We start from the raw sequence: 17,675 nt of genomic DNA, 5'->3' as shown, positions 1-17,675 counted from the left end.
CTATGGCGATATTATGGAGGACTCTGATCTCTATGGTGATATTATGGAAAGCTCTGATCTCTATGGTGATATTATGGAGGACTCTGATCTCTATGGTGATATTATGGAAGGCTCTGATCTCTATGGTGATATTATGGAGGACTCTGATCTCTATGGTGATATTATGGAGGACTCTGATCTCTATGGTGATATTATGGTGGACTCTGATCTCTATGGTGATATTATGGAAGGCTCTGATCTCTATGGTGATATTATGGAGGACTCTGATCTCTATGGTGATATTATGGAGGACTCTGATCTCTATGGTGATATTATGGTGGACTCTGATCTATATGGTGATATTATGGAAGGCTCTGATCTCTATGGTGATATTATGGGATGTAATGTAGGACTCTGATCTCTATGGTGATATTATGGTGGACTCTGATCTCTATGGTGATATTATGGAAAGCTCTGATCTCTATGGTGATATTATGGAGGACTCTGATCTCTATGGTGATATTATGGAGGACTCTGATCTCTATGGTGATATTCTGGAAGGCTCTGATCTCTATGGTGATATTATGGAGGACTCTGATCTCTATGGTGATATTATGGAGGACTCTGATCTCTATGGTGATATTATGGAGGACTCTGATCTCTATGGTGATATTATGGTGGACTCTGATCTCTATGGTGATATTATGAAAGGCTCTGATCTCTATGGTGATATTATGGAGGACTGATCTCTATGGTGATATTATGGGATGTTATGTAGGACTCTGATCTCTATGGTGATATTATGGCGGGCTTTCAGCTCTGACAATCACAGAACCATGACTGAAGTTGATGGGCATGCGCAGTCAGACGTCTTGGGAGGGGTCAGCGGTTCAGTGGGCGGAGTAACTCCCGCTCTACTCGCATGCTGTGTGGGCGTGGCTGGTATTGCAGGCGACGTCCGTACGTCAGGACGCGCTGTCACGTGACCAGGAAGCAGCTGTGCGGTTCACGTGACGCCGCTCCTTCCCCTCCTCCAGCCGTCTCCTCGTCCCGCGCTCTCCCGGACAGGTAGGGGAACCGCACACCGACCGCCCCGCCCCTCCCCCCGCACCGGGGCACATTTCCGCTTTATCCGGGGTCCTTCCACACACATTTCCCGCCGGGCTGAGGCCACAGAAGGGCCCTGAGAACCTGTGCGGCCTGTGAGGGGACCCCGCCTGTGTCTACACCGCTCACCACACATGGGACACGGCCTGAGAGCCCAGAGAGGGGACAACCCCCATCATTGCCCTCCATGGGGGGCTACAACCCCCATCATTGCCCTCCATGGGGGGCTACAATCCCCATCATTGCCCTCCATGGGGGGCTACAATCCCCATCATTGCCCTCCATGGGGGGCTACAATCCCCATCATTGCCCTCCATGGGGGGCTACAAGCCCCATCATTGCCCTCCATAGGGGGCTACAACCCCCATCATTGCCCTCCATGAGGGACTACAACTACCATCATTACCCTCCATGAGGGACTACAACCCCCATCATTGCCCTCCATGGGGGGCTACAACCCCCATCATTGCCCTCCATGGGGGGCTACAACCCCCATCATTGCCCTCCATGGGGGGCTACAACCCCCATCATTGCCCTCCATGGGGGGCTACAACCCCCATCATTGCCCTCCATGAGGGACTACAACTACCATCATTACCCTCCATGAGGGACTACAACCCCCATCATTGCCCTCCATAGGGGGCTACAACCCCCATCATTGCCCTCCATGGGGGGCTACAATCCCCATCATTGCCCTCCATGGGGGGCTACAAGCCCCATCATTGCCCTCCATGGGGGGCTACAAGCCCCATCATTGCCCTCCATAGGGGGCTACAACCCCCATCATTGCCCTCCATGGGGGGCTACAATCCCCATCATTGCCCTCCATGGGGGGCTACAAGCCCCATCATTGCCCTCCATAGGGGGCTACAACCCCCATCATTGCCCTCCATAGGGGGCTACAACCCCCATCATTGCCCTCCATGGGGGGCTACAACCCCCCATCGTTGCCCTCCATGGGGGACTACAACCCCCCATTATTGCCCTCCATGGAGGGGGCTACAATCCCCCATCATTGCCCTCCATGAGGGACTACAACCCCCCATTATTGCCCTCCATGGAGGGGGCTACAACCCCCATCATTGCCCTCCATGAGGGACTACAACCCCCCATTATTGCCCTCCATGGAGGGGGCTACAATCCCCAGAGTGCCACCAGGCCTACAACTCATCACGTTGTATGTATGTATGTATGACTACAACTCCCAGCATGTACAGAAGGGCGAGGGGACTACAACCCCCATTATTGCCCTCTAGTTGGGGGCTACAACCCTCATCATTGCCCTCTGTGGGGGGACTATAACCCCCAGAGTGCCACCAGGCCTACAACTAATCACGTTATATGTATGGAGGACTACAGCTCCCAGCATGTACAGAAGGGGGAGGGGACTACAACTCCCACTATTACAGAAGGGGGAGGGGACTACAATCCCCATCATTGCCCCCTGTGGGGGGACTACAACTCCCAGAGTGCAGTCAGGCCTACAGCTCATCACATTGTATGTATGGAGGACTACAACTCATCACTTGGCAGTCTTCTGTGTGGGGGACTACTACACTCAGCATTCAGGATACAGCGGTAGTGTAGGGAGAACTCCCATCATGCAGTGCACCCCTGGGGGTAGTGGGGGGGGGGCACCTCTGAGCATGTAGAAGAGCCTGGGGAGGGAAAATTCCCAGCATGCAGGTCAGTGGGGGAGGGGGTATAAATAAAATGAAGGTGGGGGTTGGGAATCCCCGTCTTCTTTATTGTACGGATGGTTGGAGAACGTCCCGTACACCCATCCCCCGTCGTGTTTTAAAGTGATTGTAATCCCTCAATACACCCAGTGCAGTGACCGGCCTCAGGTGATACCGATCCTCCTACATACGTTGTACCTGTTTATCTATAGACTTCTCTACATCACTTCAGAATTTATACAGCTTGTCTGAGTTCAGAAAAAAAGGGGGCGGAGAGCTGCAGTTACACTCTGCAGAGCTCGGTGAGAGCTGATTGGAGGGAAGGGACATGCCCCCCCCCCCCAAATCACACAGCACAAAGGAACAGAGCTGAAGCTGTCAATCACAGGCTGTGTGCTGAAACTCCCTTCTCTGTCACCTTTTATCTCTTGGTGTCAGGAAGACTTGTCAGAAGTGACTCATGCAGATAGCAGAGGAAGGAAGCAGCAGACAGAAATGACACTTAGTGCTCTGGACTGAGACAAGTACACACTATAGAGGGATGTATAGCACACAGGACAGCTATGTGATCTGCACCCGGCCGCAGGCAGTTGGGAGGAGAACAGCTGGTGGGCCGGGTTAAAATGAGGGCAGAGGGCGGGGCCACAGTTGGGAGGAGAAGAGCTGGTGGGCAGGGTAAGGTGAGGGCAGTTGGGAGGAGAAGAGCTGGTGGGCAGGGTAAGGTGAGAGCAGAGGGCGGGGCTGCAGTTGGGAGGAGAAGAGCTGGTGGGCAGGGTAAGGTGAGAGCAGAGGGCGGGGCTGCAGTTGGGAGGAGAAGAGCTGGTGGGCCGGGTAAGGTGAGGGCAGAGGGCAGGGCTGCAGTTGGGAGGAGAAGAGCTGGTGGGCCGGGTAAGGTGAGGGCAGTTGGGAGGAGAAGAGCTGGTGGGCCGGGTAAGGTGAGGGCAGAGGACGGGGCTGCAGTTGGGAGGAGATGAGCTGGTGGGCTGGGTTAAGACGAGGGTAGAGGCCGCCCTCTGCCCTCCTCTTAACCTGCAGTTGGGTGGAAGGAAGCTGGTGGGCCAGGTTAACATGAGGGCAGAGGGCTGCAGTTGGGGGGGGGGGGGGAAAGAGCGGGTGGGCCGGGTAAGGTGAGGGCGAGGCTGCAGTTGGGAGAAGAGCTGGTGGGCCGGGTAAGGTGAGGGCGAGGCTGCAGTTGGGAGAAGAGCTGGTGGGCTGGGTAAGGTGAGGGCGAGGCTGCAGTTGGGAGAAGAGCTGGTGGGCTGGGTTAAGACGAAGGCAGAGGGCGGTGCTGCAGTTGGTGGAAGAGCTGGTGGGCCGGGTAAGGTGAGGGCAAAGGGCGGGGCTGCAATTGGGAGGAGAAGAGATGGTGGGCTGGGTTAAGATGAGGGGCCGTAGTTGGGAGGAGGGGCCGTAGTTGGAAGGAGGGGCCGTAGTTGGGAGGAGGGGAGCTGGTGTGGCCGGGTTAAGACGAGGGCAGAGGGCGGTGCTGCAGTTGGTGGAAGAGCGCTGGTGGGCTGGGTTAAGATGAGGGGCCGTAGTTGGGAGAAGGGGCCGTAGTTGGGAGGAGGGGAGCTGGTGGGGCCAGTCATGGCTGGGAGGAGAGGAGCGAATGTGCTGCAGTTGGGGGTAGGGCAGCTGGTGGTCTATGGTTTAGAAGATGAGGGCAGGGCCACGGTTGGGAGAAGTCGGCAGGCTGCAGTTGGAAGAAGAGCAGCTGGTGGGCGGGCCACAGTTGGGGGGGGGGGGGGGACTGATGGGCCGACTGGAGTTAGGAGGTGGGTAGAGGCGGGGCTGGAGTTGAGAGGAGCTGGTCAGCTGTGGTTGGGAGGAGCAGAGCCGCTGGGTTCAGATGAGGGCAGTTAGAAGATGAGCTGGTGGGTGGGCTGCGGTTGTGGGAGGAGAGGGTCTGGTCAGCTGCGGTTGTGGGAGGAGAGGGTCTGGTCAGCTGCGGTTGTGGGAGGAGAGGGTCTGGTCAGCTGCGGTTGTGGGAGGAGAGGGTCTGGTCAGCTGCGGTTGTGGGAGGAGAGGGTCTGGTCAGCTGTGGTTGTGGGAGGAGAGGGGCTGGTCAGCTGCGGTTGTGGGAGGAGAGGGTCTGGTCAGCTGCGGTTGTGGGAGGAGAGGGGCTGGTCAGCTGCGGTTGTGGGAGGAGAGGGTCTGGTCAGCTGCGGTTGTGGGAGGAGAGGGTCTGGTCAGCTGCGGTTGTGGGAGGAGAGGGTCTGGTCAGCTGCGGTTGTGGGAGGAGAGGGTCTGGTCAGCTGCGGTTGTGGGAGGAGAGGGTCTGGTCAGCTGCGGTTGTGGGAGGAGAGGGTCTGGTCAGCTGCGGTTGGGGGGGCGGGGACGAGGAACTGGTGTGCTGCTATTGGTAGCAGGGCAGCTGGTGGGCTGTGGTTAAGATGAGGGCATGCTTCGGTTGGGAGGAGAGCAGCGGGTCGCAGGAACTTGTTCTGGGCTTTCCATCCTCCTTGCAGCACACAGACAGGCTGGGACTTGTCCTCTCATCATGGCAGGCACAGCGTTCTCTTATATACAGTATGTCACAAAAGTAAGTACACCCACCTCTGTCACATTGGTGTAAATCTTTTCATGTGACAACACTGAAGAAATGACACTTTGTATCTACAATGTTGTGTAGTGAGTGTACAGCTTGTATAACAAATAACTCAACACACCGCCATTAATGTCTAAACCGCCGGCAACAAAAGTGAGGACACCCCTAAGTGAAAATGTCCAAATTGGGCCCCATTAGCCATTTTCCCTCCCCGGTGTCATGTGACTCTTAGTGTTACAAGGTCTCAGGTGTGATAGATTTGGTGTTATCGCTCTCACTCCCTTATACTGATCACTTTAAGGACCACATGGCCCCTCATGGCAAAGATCTCTCTGAGGATCTGATATGAAGAATTGTCTCTACATAAAGATGGCCGGGGCCAGTGATGGGGAACCTCGGCACCCCAGATGTTCTAGAACTACATTTCCCATGAGGCTCAGGCACTCTGCAGTGTGGTTCAGCATCATGGGAAATGTAGTGCCAAGGTTCACCATCACTGGCCGAGGATATAAGAAGATCGCCAAGACCCTGAGACTGATCTGCAGCCCGGGGGCCGAGACCATCCAGCGGTATAACAGGACGGGTTCCCCTCCCCCCGCCTCGCCATGGTCCTCCGAAGAAGTTGAGGTCACGTGATCAGCGTCATATCCAGAGGTTGTCTTTGGGAAATAGTTGTGAGGTCACGCGCAAATGTGCACCGTTATACAAGCTGTACACCAGGGATATGCAATTAGCGGACCTCCAGCTGTTGCAGAACTACAAGTCCCATGAGGCATTGCAAGACTCTGACAGCCACAAGCATGACACCCAGAGGCAGAGGCATGATGGAACTTGTAGTTTTGCAACCGCTGGAGGTCCGCTAATTGCATATCCCTGCTGTACATTCACTACACAACATTGTAGATACAAAGTGTCATTTCTTCAGTGTTGTCACATGAAAAGATACAAGAAATGTGACTGAGGGGTGTACTTACTATTGAGCAGAGCAGCATGTTGGGAGTAGTAGTCCTCATGAAGACTTCCTGTAATTCTCACGTGATGTTGGGACCTGCGGGCGACCTGTGCGTTGGGTTGCAGAGCAGTGACGCTGTTATTGGGTTATTCTGGGAATTGTAGTTCCTTTGGGAGGTTCAGCTTCAGAAAGCCGGGCGCACTCCTTCCATTGAAGCCAGAGCGAGCCGCCATGACGTTTTTTTTAAAAACGCTTCTACACGCAAACACGATTACTGTATTTATTGGGGTATACCGCGCGCCGGCGTATATTGTGCACCCCCAAACCTAGAAAGGTAGTTTAAGGAAAAAAAATAAAAACTTACATTTTTGCCCTGCGTCCGTCTGCGGCCTTGCGCGGGGTCCGTCCAGCCTTGTGGGTATCCGTCTGCGGCTTCCTCGCTGGGTCCGTCCAGCGTTGTGAGTGTCTGTTTTTGAATTTGGCACCTTTGCCGAGAGGAGCCGGATTTCCTGAGTGTTCGACTTCTCTCAGCTCCTCTCGCGTGGCTGCGGGCGGATGCCGAGCGTGGCCGAGTGCGCAGTACACTCGGCTCGAGGCTGCAGCGCCCGGCTCCTCTCGTCTTGTCTCGGCTCCTCTCGCATGGCTGCGGGCGGAGCCGAGCGTAGCCTAGCCGAGTGCGCAGTACACTCGGCTCTAGGCTTTGGCGCTCGGCTCCTCTCGCGTGGCTGCGAGCGGAGCCGAGCGTGGCCGAGTACGCAGTACACTCGGCTCTAGGCTGTAGCGCTCGGCTTGTCTCGGCTCCTCTCGCGTGGCTGCGGGCGGAGCCGAGTGTACCCGAGCCGAGTGCGCAGTACACTCGGCTCTAGGCTGTGGCGCTCGGCTCCTCTCGCGTGGCTGCGAGCGGAGCCGAGCGTGGCCGAGTGCGCAGTACACTCGGCTCTAGGCTGTGGCGCTCGGCTTGTCTCGGCTCCTCTCGCGTGGCTGCGGGCGGAGCCGAGTGTACCCGAGTCGAGTGCGCAGTACACTCGGCTCTAGGCTGTGGCGCTCGGCTCCTCTCGCGTGGCTGCGGGCGGAGCCGAGCGTGGCCGAGCTTAGCCGAGTGCGCAGTACACTCGGCTCTAGGCTGTGGCGCTCGGCTTGTCTCGGCTCCTCTTGCGTGGCTGCGGGCGGAGCCGAGCCTAGCCGAGTGCGCAGTACACTCGGCTCGGCTCTAGGCTGTGGCGCTCGGCTCCTCTCGGCTTGTCTCGGCTCCTCTCGCGTGGCTGCGGGCGGAGCCGAGCCTAGCCGAGTGCGCAGTACACTCGGCTCGGCTCTAGGCTGTGGCGCTCGGCTCCTCTCGGCTTGTCTCGGCTCCTCTCGCGTGGCTGCGGGCGGAGCCGAGCGTGGCCGAGCTTAGCCGAGTGCGCAGTACACTCGGCTCTAGGCTGTGGCGCTCGGCTTGTCTCGGCTCCTCTCGCGTGGCTGCGGGCGGAGCCGAGTGTACCCGAGTCGAGTGCGCAGTACACTCGGCTCTAGGCTGTGGCGCTCGGCTCCTCTCGCGTGGCTGCGGGCGGAGCCGAGCGTGGCCGAGCTTAGCCGAGTGCGCAGTACACTCGGCTCTAGGCTGTGGCGCTCGGCTTGTCTCGGCTCCTCTTGCGTGGCTGCGGGCGGAGCCGAGCCTAGCCGAGTGCGCAGTACACTCGGCTCGGCTCTAGGCTGTGGCGCTCGGCTCCTCTCGGCTTGTCTCGGCTCCTCTCGCGTGGCTGCGGGCGGAGCCGAGCCTAGCCGAGTGCGCAGTACACTCGGCTCGGCTCTAGGCTGTGGCGCTCGGCTCCTCTCGGCTTGTCTCGGCTCCTCTCGCGTGGCTGCGGGCGGAGCCGAGCGTGGCCGAGCTTAGCCGAGTGCGCAGTACACTCGGCTCTAGGCTGTGGCGCTCGGCTTGTCTCGGCTCCTCTCGCGTGGCTGCAGGCGGAGCCGAGCCTAGCTGAGTGCGCAGTACACTCGGCTCGGTCTACAGCAGTATCGGCGTATATCGCGTACCCACGTTTTCCCCCTGATTTTAAGGGGAAAAAATTGCGCGGTATACGCCGATAAATACGGTAAATTGCGGCATGTAAACGCAGCTAAGCGGCGGTTTTTAGACGCAGGTTTCTAGCTGTCAAGTTAAATCATTCAGGGGAGGTTGAACGCCGCCCCGTGTATGTGAAGCCGTACAGTTTGTAGTGTACACAGATTTGGGATTAAGGAATATTCCTGTACTTTGGTTTATCTCATGGTTACTGTGACATTGTGTGAATGCATCAATGCAGGGCATGTTATCTCAGCTTGGATTCATTGAATGAGTTTACCAAAAATGTAAATATTGCAGAATATACAGCCTCGTGCTACGTAACTAAGCTCCACTTCCTGCTGAATAAACAAAATTATTAAAGCGGTGGTTCCCCCTTAAAAACAACATTTTTTTATTCCACTGCCCCCCCACATTCCATCACGATTAGGGCTCTTAATATTTTTTTCCTGCTGTACATACCTTGATACAGCATATTTACCCGTGCATCCGGGTTGCGAGTCCCGCGGGAGTGGGCGTTCCTCACAGGCTGTTGATTGACGTTTTCCCCAAAAACGAGCTCTCCCCCCGTCGCGTAAGCCGCGTCACGGTTGGCGAAAGGAGCCGAACGGCGAGTCGACGCTATACTGCGCATGCGCATCGCCGTTCGGCTCCTTTCGCCAATCGTGATGGAATGTGGGGGGGCAGTGGAATAAAAAAATGTTGTTTTTAAGGGGAACCACCGCTTTAATGTATCTTTAATGGAAAGCTTTCTGTTTAGATTGATTTTATTTTATTTTTTTACTCCAAAAGCATTTTATTAAAATTCATACTGTAGAATGAGTGGGAAGGAGACGTGAAGAAGGGCGGAGGGAGAAGATTAGTGCCACCTTCCATTCAGTGCCACCTACCAGTGCCAACTAAAGCCATCAGTGCCACCTGCCAATGCCAACCAGTGGCACCTGTCAGTGCCAATTAGTGCCACCTGCCAGTCAGTGCCAACCGGTGCCACTTGCCAGTGCCAATTAGTGCCATCTGCCTGTGCCACCTGCCAATCAGTGCCACCTGCCAGTGTAAATACATGCCACCTGCCAATCAGTGCCATCTGCTAGTACCATCTTTCAGTGCCACCTGCCAATCAGTGCCTTCTGCTAGTGCCATCTTCCAGTGCCAATTAGTGCCATCCAGTGCCACGAGCAAGTGGCACCAAAAAAAAAAACGGCCTAAAATATCGGCCGCAAAAATCGGCATCCTATATCGGCCATCGGCCGCCCAGATTTCTAAATATCGGCATCGGCCAGAGAAAAACCCACATCGGTCGTCCTCTAGGGGTGTTATTTTCTGTGTTTAGTTGACTGGCAGCTATGGTGATGGTTGGGGGGGGGGAGGGAAAATGATGTGGTATCCATATGAAAAAGGAAGAGTTTATCCTATAGGAGAATGATCGATAGTATAGTTGTAAGTGAGAGCGCAAAAAGCTGTATAGAAGGGGTTAACCACTTAAAGTGGTTGTAAACCCTCGGATACAACATTATAGAAAAAATTAGCACATAACACAAGCAGCTGATCGCTGCATGTGAAAGTTTACTCACCGCCGTCATTAGCTGTAAATTAATTTTTTCCGTTTTGATGACGTCACCGCGCTTGCGCATTGTAGCCCCGCAAATCCGGCCATTTGAAGCTTGCCGAGTTTTCATCTACATTTCCGGCAGTAAATGTGAACGAGCTCCATGAGCGAGCTTCCCCTCTGTCCTCAGAAGAGAAGTCTCGCGATGTTACAGTCCTCCTGTTTCTGATAACTCCTCCCCCCCCGTGTGACTGAACAACACTGCAGCCTCAGACATTGGAAGGAGTATATTGGTTGCCGTGGTAACGGCAATCCAGATCGAGGCTTGGTTACGGCGGTACGATGCATACAGAAGATTTCTAACAGAGACTTAGTAAGGGCGGAAGTGACATCAGAAAGAGAAGCGATGAACAGGAGCTAGAATGGCGATTTCTATACCCGGAAGCATTGAAAAGAAGAACGCTAGCCAACAGGTATTTGCGGACCTCGTTTTTTAAAATAATAAATGTAATAAGCATTGCAATGACCTTGGCTAATAGAATAACTAAAAAATAGAAACCGTAGCCAAGGGTTTACAACCGCTTTAAGCCCCGGAACATTATGCAGCTAAAGGACCTTGCCCCTTTTTGGGATTCGGCACACTGCTTCGCTTTAACTGACAATTGCGCGGTCGTGCGACGTGGCTCCCAAACAAAATTGGCGTCCTTTTTTTCCCACAAATAGAGCTTTCTTTTGGTGGCATTTGGTCACCTCTGCGGTTTTTATTTTTTGCGCTATAATCAAAAATAGAGCGACAATTTTGAAAAAAATGCAATATTTTTTACTTTTTGCTATAATAAATATCCCCCAAAAACATATAAAAAAATGTTTTTTTCCTCAGTTTAGGCCGATACGTATTCTTCTACCTATTTTTGGTTAAAAAAAAAAAACGCAAAAAGTGTTTATTGATTGGTTCGCGCAAAATTTATAGCGTCTACCAAATGGGGGATAGTTTTATTGCATTTTTATTAATCATTTTTTTTCTAGTAATGGTGGCGATCAGCGTTGTTTTTTTTTATCGTGACTGCGACATTATGGCGGACACACTTGACACTATTTTGGGACCATTGTCATTTATACAGCGATCAGTGCTATAAAAATGCACTAATTACTGTGAAAATGACACTGGCAGTGAAGGGGTTAACCAGGAGGGGGCGCTGTAGGGGTTAAGTGTTCCCTAAGGGAGTGTTCTTACTGTGGGGGGGGCGTGGCTGTGCGTGTGACATCACTGATTGTTGTTCCCTATGACAGGGAACAGACGATCGGTGATGGGCTCACTAGGAAGCACAGGGAGAGGTTTGTTTACACTCACCTCTCCCCATTCTTCCTCTCTGTGACCCGATCGCGGGACAGCGGCGGCGATTGGTTCCGCTGTTCCCGCAGGGACGGTTACGGAGAAGAGGACCGGGTCACAAGCGCAACGCCGCCAGCGTGCTCGCGACCCACAGCTGGGATCTTAAAGGGGACGTACATGTATGCCCTTGTGCCCAGCCGTGCCATTTTGTCAACGTATATCGTCGTGCGGCGGTCCTCAAGCGGTTAAAGTGGAACTTTGGCCAGAAAAGTCCTGCTGCATGACACCAGGCCGGCGGCCCCCCTTTTGCAGGTATATCTGTGAAAAACATTAAAAATAAGCGCCTGTACAGTAATACGCTGTGCCCCCCTGCTCTGCACGTGCTCAGTTGCTCTCTATTTTTAGGCACTGTGCCAAATTTGTAGAGGCCGATTTTGTTGACAGTCTATTGATCGCCTGCTGCTCAGGGGCTCTGGGCTTCAGCAAAATGGCCGTCCCTGGCAAGAAAAAACGGAAGCAATGCGGGGGCAATTCACAGCACACACTGATATTGGTAGAAGAATCATTAATGTGTAAAGTATATTCCATGCTAAAGAACATTGTGTTTTTTTTTTTATCAAGTTATGAGTCCCGCTTTAAGTCCTAAAAGAGAAATGTAAATGTTTCTCTAAGCGTGGCGGGGGTCCTCCTAGATGCCGGCGTTGCGGGGGTCCTCCTAGATGCCGGCGTTGCGGGGGTCCTCCTAGATGCCGGCGTGGCGGGGGGTCCTCCTAGATGCCGGCGGGGGGTCCTCCTAGATGCCGGCGGGGGGTCCTCCTAGATGCCGGCGGGGGGTCCTCCTAGATGCCGGCGGGGGGTCCTCCTAGATGCCGGCGGGGGGTCCTCCTAGATGCCGGCGGGGGGTCCTCCTAGATGTCGGCGTGGCGGGGGGGGTCCTCCTAGATGTCTGCGTGGCGGGGGGGGTCCTCCTAGATGCCGGCGTGGCGGGGGGCCTCCTAGATGCCGGCGTTGCGGGGGTCCTCCTAGATGCCGGCGTGGCGGGGGGTCCTCCTAGATGCCGGCGTGGCGGGGGGTCCTCCTAGATGCCGGCGTGGCGGGGGTCCTCCTAGATGCCGGCGTTGCGGGGGTCCTCCTAGATGCCGGCGTTGCGGGGGTCCTCCTAGATGCCGGCGTTGCGGGGGTCCTCCTAGATGCCGGCGTTGCGGGGGTCCTCCTAGATGCCGGCGTTGCGGGGGTCCTCCTAGATGCCGGCGTTGCGGGGGTCCTCCTAGATGCCGGCGTTGCGGGGGTCCTCCTAGATGCCGGCGGGGGTCCTCCTAGATGCCGGCGGGGGTCCTCCTAGATGCCGGCGTGGCGGGGGTCCTCCTACAAGCAGATGAAGAGATTTCTCTTGTATAGTGTGTAAGAGTCGGAGCCGCCTCTAATGATCGGGGGGTCATTGATTGGTAAGTGTTGTGTTGTGAGCGAGGTGTGAGATTGGATCAGAGAAGGATGTCTGCGTATTGCTGGGCATGTCTGTTCTGTACAGAATAATTGGCACAGAGGTGACACTTCATACGGGGGAGTCTCATCCCTGACAATGTGAAATTGGGGGGGGGGGGGGGCTGCTGGTTGGAGTGTTTGTAGCGGGTGACATTGGAGCCATAAACATGTTTTGTATGAAGTCTGGCCTGTCCATGTCGCCGCTGTGAGGATGAAGGGGGTGCTTCTGGTTGGAGTGTTTGTAGCGGGTGACATTGGAGCCATAAACATGTTTTGGATGAAGTCTGGCCTGTCCATGTCTGTGTTGTTGCCGCTGTGAGGTCGAAGGGGGGGGGGCGCCTGCTGGTTGTTGTTGTGACAATCTCAACTGAGCTTGTGACCATCAATCCTTTCTACAGGAGCTGAGTGGAGGTCACACGGCTATGAATCTCACTCTCTCCTCTATAGCTTTGTTATTGCCGGGCTGAGCAGTATTGTGCCCCCCCAGAGACTCGCACGACCTACTTTCTGATCTTGCAACATTTCTCCTAAAGTTGCGGATTAGCAAGTGCGTACTGTTGCATCAGGTGATCTACATCAGAACTGCATGTCTCATGGTTCCTCACACCCAGCACATAGTGCACCAATCTTTTGTGTCTGGACTATATGTCCCATGGTTCCTTGCACTTAGCCCATAATGCCTATGTAACCCTGCACATGTGTCTGGACTACATGCTCCATGGTTCCTTGCATCCAGCCCATAATGCCTATTTGTCCCTGCACCAGTGTCCTGTGTCAGGACTACCTGTCAAATGGTTCCTCGCACCCAGCCCATAATGCGTATGTGCGCCTGCACAAATCTCCTGTGTCTGGACTCCATGTCCCATGGTTCCTCTACACCCAAGCCATGATGCGTATGAGTGCCTACACCGATAGCAGGAGCTAATATCCGATGTCCCATGGTTCCTCACAGCCAGCCCATAATACGTATGTGCGCCTACTCTTATAGCATCGGTGACATCCTGCTTTGGGACTACATGTCCCATGGTTCCTTGCACCTAGTTCATAATGCATATGTGTGCCCACAAAGGCCAGTGTGGCTATGATGGGCTAGCATCAGTGACATCCTGCGTTGGGACTACATGTCCCATGATTCCTTGCACCTAGTTCATAATGCATATGTGTGCCCACAAAGGCCAGTGTGGCTATGATGGGGCTTCAGGGGGAAAAACGTACATATCCGCCTGTGGGCGGAAATAGTAGGGCATACATTTTGTTGTAAAGCCAATAGGAGAGAAGCAATAGAAGTACATGAGGCGCTACATATATAATGTATTACAAGGGGGGCAGGAAGAGGAGGAGACTGTTTAATGAAAGCCTCTATGGCTGCCCTGAGCCCACCCCCATTTTACACACATGGTCTGGGGGGGGCACCTTACTGTTTCACATCGCCCATGTGCGGTCACATGACCTCCCGCCACTCTCCTCCCACCTATCTAAGGGCTACAGCTGGAGGGGCTTAGCGGACAGCCCAGTGGTCACATGACCTACCGCTCTCCTTCCCAGATCTAAGGGCTACAATGGGAGGGGCTGAGTAGACAGCCCAGTTGTCATATGACCTTCTACCGCTCTCCTTTCCAGATCTAAGGGCTACAATGGGAGGGACTTAGCGGACAGCCCAGTGGTCACATGACCTACCGCTCTCCTTCCCAGATCTAAGGGCTACAATGGGAGGGGCTGAGCAAAAAGCCCAGTGGTCACATGACCTACCGCTCTCCTTCCCAGATCTAAGGGCTACAATGGGAGGGGCTGAGCAGACAGCCCAGTGGTCACATGACCTACCGCTCTCCTTTCCAGATCTAAGGGCTACAATGGGAGGGGCTGAGCAGACAGCCCAGTTGTCATATGACCTACCGCTCTCCTTCCCAGATCTAAGGGCTACAATGGGAGGGGCTGAGCAGACAGCCCAGTTGTCATATGACCTACCGCTCTCCTTTCCAGATCTAAGGGCTACAATGGGAGGGGCTGAGCAGGCAGCCCAGTTGTCATATGACCTTCTACCGCTCTCCTTTCCAGATCTAAGGGCTACAATGGGAGGGGCTGAGCAGACAGCCCAGTTGTCATATGACCTTCTACCGCTCTCCTTCCCAGATCTAAGGGCTACAATGGGAGGGGCTGAGCAGACAGCCCAGTGGTCACATGACCTACCGCTCTCCTTCCCAGATCTAAGGGCTACAGCGGGAGGGGCTGAGCAGGCAGCCCAGTTGTCATATGACCTTCTACCGCTCTCCTTTCCAGATCTAAGGGCTACAATGGGAGGGGCTGAGCAGACAGCCCAGTGGTCACATGACCTACCGCTCTCCTTCCCAGATCTAAGGGCTACAGCGGGAGGGGCTGAGCAGACAGCCCAGTTGTCATATGACCTTCTACCGCTCTCCTTCCCAGATCTAAGGGCTACAATGGGAGGGGCTGAGCAGACAGCCCAGTGGTCACATGACCTACCGCTCTCCTTCCCAGATCTAAGGGCTACAGCGGGAGGGGCTGAGCAGGCAGCCCAGTTGTCATATGACCTTCTACCGCTCTCCTTTCCAGATCTAAGGGCTACAATGGGAGGGGCTAAGCAGACAGCCCAGTGGTCATATGACCTTCTACCGCTCTCCTTCCCAGATCTAAGGGCTACAGCGGGAGGGGCTGAGCAGACAGCCCAGTTGTCATATGACCTTCTACCGCTCTCCTTCCCAGATCTAAGGGCTACAATGGGAGGGGCTGAGCAGACAGCCCAGTGGTCACATGACCTACCGCTCTCCTTCCCAGATCTAAGGGCTACAATGGGAGGGGCTGAGCAGACAGCCCAGTTGTCATATGACCTTCTACCGCTCTCCTTCCCAGATCTAAGGCTGCATTCACACCTGAGCGTAGCGTTTTGCTGCGTTTTTTACCGCGATTTGCCGCGACTAAAAGCAGCGTTTTTTACCGCGATTTGCAGCGACAAAACGCACCGTTTTTTACCGCGATTTTTTACAGGTCTAGGGTCACCAATGTAAAGCGCCCAAATTCGAGCGACAAAAAAGGGTCCGAAACTTGTTTGGGCTTCAGGCGTTCGGCGTCAGGCGTTTTTGTAGTGGAGATGTGAACCATCTCCATAGAGAATAATGTATTTCTTCCCCTCTAGCGTTTTGGGGCGTCGCGCTTCAGGCGACAAAACGCTCAGGTGTGAATGCAGCCTTAGGGCTACAGCGGGAGGGGCTGAGCGGACAGCCCAATGGTCCTGTGACCTCCCGGGTGATGACTGAGGGGGATCTCGGCCCCTCCCACTGTAGCCCTTAAGTTGATGGAGGGGAGCGAAGAGCGGTCATGTGACTGCACAGAGGCTTTGTAAAAGATGTTTATTTAGCGGCATCGTTTTACTAGCAAGGCTTAACTAATAATTAGGGTTGTCCCGATACCACTTTTTTAGGACCGAGTACAAGTACCAATACTTTTTTTCAAGTAGTCGCCGATACCGAATACCGATACTTTTTTTAAATGTGTCCCCAAATGCAGCCATGTCCCCCCCATATGCAGCCATGTCCCCCACATATGCAGCCATGTCCCTCTAGCCATGTCCCTCACATATGCAGCCAGGTCCCTCTAGCCATGTCCCTCACATATGCAGCCATGTCCCTCTAGCCATGTCCCTCACATATGCAGCCATGTCCCTCACATATGCAGCCATGTCCCTCTAGCCATGTCCCTCACATATGCAGCCATGTCCCTCTAGCCATGTCCCTCACATATGCAGCAATGTCCCTCTAGCCATGTCCCTCACATATGCACCAATGTCCCTCTAGCCATGTCCCTCACATATGCAGCCATGTCCCTCTAGCCATGTCCCTCACATATGCAGCCATGTCCCTCACATATGCAGCCATGTCCCTCTAGCCATGTCCCTCACATATGCAGCACTGTCCCTCTAGCCATGTCCCTCACATATGCAGCAATGTCCCTCTAGCCATGTCCCTCACATATGCAGCAATGTCCCTCTAGCCATGTCCCTCACATATGCAGCCATGTCCCTCACATATGCAGCCATGTCCCTCACATATGCAGCAATCTCCCTCTAGCCATGTCCCTCGATGCGGCGGCGCGATGCGGCGGCGCGATGCGGCTGGGGGGGGGGGGGAAAGGGGGGGAAAGTATTCTATTTAGGTATCGGGGGTATTTGCGCGAGTACGAGTACTCCCGCAAATACTCGGTATCGGTACCGATACCGATACTGATATCGGTATCTGGACAACCCTACTAATAATAATAATAGTAATAATAATAGTAAAGGAAAACGTAGAAAAAAATAACAACCAGAGGAGCACATGGGGCACAGGGGGGGGGGGGGTCGGGGATACCAGGGGTTGGGGAGTAGGGATCGGGAACCCAGGGCACATGGGGGTCGGGGACCCAGGGTTCAGGGGGTCAGGCAGTAGAAGGAAGGGGAGCCTAGACAGGAGTGTGGTGGTGTTTACAGGAACTCTTGTATTCTTCTCCTGCAGCAGTTATAAGCTGGCAGGGGGGACAGTTGAAGATGCCGGTGTTCTATCAGAAAGCCGCTACCCATCAGAAAATTACCCAGAAGTGACGCCCTGTCGCGGCCATCTTGGTACACCCCTCACTCGTCCGCAGTAAGGCTACAGTCAGAAGGCGGCAAGCGGACATCTTTTTACAAGTCAGCGGGCAATTCCCGCCCAACACTAACCAGTCTTAAAAATGGCCCCTCCCACCTATTCTACACCTTTTTTAGTTACCTATTTTGAGCCCGCTCTGGTCCAGTGACATGATCCCCGCTGTGTCAGCCAGCGCTGGCTGCAGGGGAGAGGAGGGAGCAGCAACTATGGCTGGAGCATGGGAGCCTATGGGGGTGACGTCACCATTCCTGTACCTCTGGGGATCACGTGGGCTGAGAAGTTTATACATTTACCTGTATAGGTAGAAGGGTGGGGGAGGGGACATTTATAAGGCCGGTTAGTGTTGGGTGGGAATTTGTAGTGCG

The 17,675-nt window shown here is 54.5% G+C and overlaps 1 protein-coding gene across 1 annotated transcript in view; it reads left to right on the top strand.

The window, feature by feature from the left end:
• The first annotated feature begins 946 nt into the window (after positions 1–946).
• Positions 947–17,675, top strand: part of TSNARE1 (t-SNARE domain containing 1) — a 311,708-nt gene continuing 294,979 nt past the window's right edge. The window contains exon 1 of the mRNA XM_040352069.1: positions 947–1,047. The gene's annotated coding sequence lies outside the window, so the exon portion shown is untranslated. The remainder of the gene's footprint in view (positions 1,048–17,675) is intronic.

Source organism: Rana temporaria, chromosome 5 (assembly GCF_905171775.1).
Source record: "Rana temporaria chromosome 5, aRanTem1.1, whole genome shotgun sequence".
Taxonomy (NCBI): domain Eukaryota; kingdom Metazoa; phylum Chordata; class Amphibia; order Anura; family Ranidae; genus Rana; species Rana temporaria.
This window is presented reverse-complemented; position numbering and strand designations above follow the sequence as displayed.